The following is a 4,941-nucleotide window of genomic DNA, read 5'->3' as shown; positions in this document are numbered from 1 at the left end:
TGTCTCACGACCGTCTGTAATGAGATCTGATGCCCTCTTCTGGTGTGTCTGAAGACAGCTACAGTGTGCTTATATAGAATAAATAAAATTTTTTTAAAAAAGAGTTGTTATGGTCATGGTATCTCTTCACAGCAGTAGAACCCTAGTTAAGACAGCTACATAGAGTCTCTCTCTCTCTCTCTCTCTCTCTCTCTCTCTCTCTCTGTGTGTGTGTGTGTGTGTGTGTGTGTGTCCATTTAAAAAAGTAATCACTGTAGCAAGCTCGGGTAAAGGTATATTTCCAGGCCCAGCAAGGCCTTTCCACCCTGACCCTCTAGGTAGAGGGATCTGAGTTGAACCAATGCCATGGATTATTGAGCGATGACTGCAGGCAGAAATAGCACAGAGCATTTCTAGGTAAGACCCATAAAAATCTCCCATATGTCCTGAATTCCCTCTTTCCACTGTGACAGCTCCAGAGGCTGTGTTGAAAGGCCCTGTGGGTCAGGAGTAAATGGATGGAGCCCAGGCAGTCAACCCCTGTCTCCCCAGGTCTTCACTGGATCCAAGCAGTGAGGGTGCCATGCATATTTATTGGGTTCCATCGCTGGGCTGTGGGGGTGGCTTTTAGTCAGCCGTCCCATCATTCCACTTTAGGCCGCTTGGCCACCAGTCTCTAAAGTCACTTTCGCACTTTCCCATCAATGTCGGTAACTCCCTTTTGCAGACACCCTGCCTCCTAAGAAATTCCTTCCTCCCTCTCCCACAAAGACACATTCCAGACATTTCTTTTCCTCCACTGTGCGAGGGCAACCTCCATTGAACTATCTTCCCGAAACCTGAGTTAACTGGTCCTGTGAGGGCTAACTTCTCTCTACTCCTTAGCTCTTCCCAGAGGGACTCCGATGTTCCCTGGGAGAGCATCCTTGTAGCCTGAGGCTCCACAACTAAATCCAGACTAAATCACGAGTCTCCCCTTCTCCTCACGAAAGGCCTGAGCAGACCTAGTTGAGTCCGCCCTGTCCCCTGTCTACATCTCAGTGCCATCATCATGACCCCTGCCACAGCCTCCAACTGACCTCAATTGTTCGTTTCCCTTTGAATCTTATTTCTGCCTGGCGTCACAACATGGTACTCTGGGATTCAATCCTTGCTTATAAGTAAACTGATTAACACTTTGCCAGCCTTACTGCTGGTAGGTTTCTTAAAGGCAGCCCTTTTGATCTAGCCCTGAGTCTTTGTGCTGTGTCCTGAAAGCTCTTTGACTGTTCCTAAGGTTGATCTGTCATTCTGAAGGACCAGCCTGCTTCCATTTTAGGCTTAAAAGCCCTCTTATAGTAAAGACAAACTAGGTTCGTTCCTGTTTATGACTAAACTCTGTCTCCCAAGGATTGGGGTAGGACCCACATGTAACCTTAACCACAAATGGTTCTGCACCACCTGTCCTAGGAATAGCAATCATGTCTTTGCTTTAAAAAACTGTTTATAGGGCTGGGGAGATGGCTCAGTGGTTAAGAGTACCGACTGCTCTTCCCAGAGGTCCTGAGTTCAAATCCCAGCAACCACATGGTGGCTCACAACAATCTGTAATGGAATACGACGCCCTCTTCTGGTGTCTGAAGACAGTGACAGTGTATTCATATACATAAAATAAAGAAATTTTGGGGGAAAAAGGTTGTTTATAACCATCTTATAACCCTACCTTTTTTCAGAAGGTTATATGAGCACCTGTGACTACCTTGTTGCGCCTACCTTGTTATGTCTCTGTTTCAGGAGAGACTAGCTTGTCAAACTTATGATTCTGCTCCTGCAAGCCTGCCTGTTTTGCCTGCCAAGTCCAGCATCGGGAAACCCCTGAGCTATAAAAGCCTTGTCTTCCTCTCATTCCATGCTGACCTCTCAAACGTTGCCTTAGGAGGAGGCAGCCCAGGTACACAAACAAAGAAGCTTGTCTTAACCAACTGCCTGCTTTAATCGGTTCAGCCATAATGGGTTGGGGATCTTTCTCCTCCCGTTTTAGGGATTAATAGCTCCGAGTCTCAGTCCAAATGTTCCTTCTTCAAAAGCCTTATTTACTTCTTTATGACCCCCCCTCTCTGAAACAGGACACCCTCATGACACTCTCCACTCTCTCCAGTTCTTTCTATACAGTTCAACCATCACATCACACCAAGGCATTACTGTGGAGACCAGAGAACAGGATTGGTGTTCTCTTTCCACCAGGCGGGTCTCAGGGATTGAACCTTGGTCGTCAGACTTGGCAGCGAGTCTCTTTAATCACAAGCCATCTTGGTGGCTGACTTTGCCTGTTTTACAAGTAAACGCCATATATCTCAGGAAGCCCTTGGGTCTAGAACAGTGGTTCTCAACCTGCGGATCTTGACCCTGTCAGGGGTCGGGTGACCTTTTCACAGGGGTCACCTAAGGCCATCAGAAAACACAGGTATTCACACTGTGACTCATAACAGTAGCAAAACTACAGTTATAAAGTAGCAACAAAAACGATCTTATGGTTGGGGGTCCACACGGTACGAGGAGTGTTAAAGGCCCTGGCATTGGGAAGGTTGAGAGCCACAATGGTTAGTGCTCCTGTTTCCCCAGGGGTCTAGGTAGGAGCTTAACAATAACTGAGGGACAGAAAGGCTAGCCGTCCACACAGAAGTTTTCCATCTCGGCTCTAGGGGGCAACCTTCCCCAGCCTTGTACCTTCACACGCTCAGCTATGCAGGTTCACGAAAGCTTTGTAGACCTAAATTTAGCTTGTAAATTCTGAGATTCTTCTGCCCAGATCTTACCTCACCACCCTGTCCTTCCCTAATCCTGAGAAGTTCAAAACCGAAGCCCTTGGTTATGACAGCCCAATTCTGTGCCAGACGCAGAGGAGGAGAACCTAGCTTTCTCTCTCCATGTCTGCAGCTCTGTCTTCCTCCCGAGGTCTGGCCTGTGGACCAGAGATCTTCAGAAAGAACTGGCTCTAAAGGGGGGTTGCAGGTGTCTGGCAACAAGGAGGGCCCCAGTCACCGAGCACCCCTGCTTTGAGGCTCTAGGAAGGACCCAGATTCAAGGTCCTAGGATGATGCTCCCCAGACCCTCTGCCTCTAGAACAGCCTCTTAGGGCTGAAGTAGACCTGCTTGAAATCCACCCTCACGCTGAGTCCCCACTTCTCTGCTTGCCTGAGAGCCTCGAGCAGTGGTTTTCAGCCCTCCTAAGGCTGTGACCCTTTAATACAGTTCTTCATGCTATGCTGACCCCCAACCAGAAAATTAATTTTGTTGCTACTTCACAACTGCAATTTTGTTACTGCTGTGAATCGTAATGTAAACATCCGAGTTTTCCTCCGTGAAAGGGGTCACGACCCACAAGTTGAGAAACACTGGCTCTTCCACAGGCAGGACATTGAGTGAAGAGAGCCAGCCAGAAGTCGCAGACCTTTTGGTAAAAGCTAAGGGGATTCGGTAGGAAGCAGATGATGTTATTATCCTTGTAGCAGCCTAGGAAGAGAAGTGTGAGGCTCCAACCACAGGACCAGTTCCAATCTCCTTCCTCTATTCTTGGGTATGGAGAACGTTGATGTCTGGAAAGCAGAGGGCAGGTAGATCCTGTGTTTACCTCAACATGGACTGCAGCCTAGGGCTTGTGGGACTGATTCACTTGGGTGAGTCCCAGGAGGCTGAAGCGGGTGGAGAAAGAATCAGGCTGCAGCTGTGAGGCGGGGTGGCGACGGCCACCACCTGGTACAGGGCACACACATGGGGCGATGAGGATTCACACTGAGACTGGAATTTGGGATGGGTTCATTATATGAGTAACTCACCTGGAGGCTTCCTGCAGAGCAGGCAGATTCCTGCTTACAAGGCTAGTGGTGAGTAAAGGACTAGACATCTGTCTGAGCAAAGTCTGAACCTTAGCTCCAGAGGGAGGGCCGAGTGGCCATGCTTGATGACGCTTTCTGGAGGAGGAAAGGATGGGCCAGCAATGGTGGTGGTGGTGGGGCAATAGGAGCAGAGCTATGCCAAGAACTGGGTACAAAGGTACAGAAAGATAGACTTAAGGGGGGAGCCATATGGAAGGTGGAAAGGGGACCTCCCTGACTGTTCCCATCTCAGGGTAACCCTGCTCCCTGCAAGCTGCTTTGAGCAGCGGGAGGAACAGAGCCTGAATGAAGCAGAGCGAGTGTAGTGGGTAAGGGGTTTACAGCTGCCCCAGAAGCCAGTTCCTGCTCCATGACTACTGATGTAGCCCCAGAGGACTCTTGGGATAGGTACGGTATGGTGAATGCCAGGCATGGGGCAGGGAACATGGGGCTCTGGAGGAGCCTGGCACGGGTAGGACACTTGCAGAGAGAGCAGCTGGGCACTGGCTGTGGTTTGCAATGGCTCCCAGACCCATTGGGGCACTCCTGTGAAGGCAGAGACAGCCTGGGACTGGGTAGTCAGCTGGAATTTCCAACACTTCAGCAGTGTGTCTGCAGGGAGCATATGACTGACCTGCCCCTTCCCCTGAAGGTAAAGACTCCTGAAAAAGAAGAGGAGGAGGGGGAGGGGGAGGGGGAGGGGACTGGGGGGGGGAAGGAGGGGGAAGGGGGGTGCGCTCCCTGTAGTCCCTAAGTGGGAAGTCCGAATAACCAAGCCTGCTGGCCATAACCAGGCAACTTTATCTGTGAAGGTCTCTCTGTGGAATTATACACTTCCCTTTGTCTGCTGGCTTCCTTCTCTGGCTTCCATCTTTGCACCTCCTCTGCTCTCTGACCAGAGCCTCTCTGAAGAGAGGAAACGGGCAGTAGTCTGGTGCCAGGAAGTCTCAGACTGTCCAACTTCCTTGCTGGCCCCAGCATTTCCTGAGGGAGAGTTAGGGGCAGGATTGGGACCACGCTGAGGTTGGAAAGAGACTCTATTCCCGGCCTGAATGCCGGGTTGTCCTTGTTGCCCTGCTCCTCCTTCCTCCCGCCTCAGACAATACTC

The sequence above is a fragment of the Rattus rattus genome, chromosome 1 (assembly GCF_011064425.1).
Source record: "Rattus rattus isolate New Zealand chromosome 1, Rrattus_CSIRO_v1, whole genome shotgun sequence".
Lineage (NCBI taxonomy): Eukaryota > Metazoa > Chordata > Mammalia > Rodentia > Muridae > Rattus > Rattus rattus.
Note: the sequence above shows the minus strand (reverse complement) of the source record.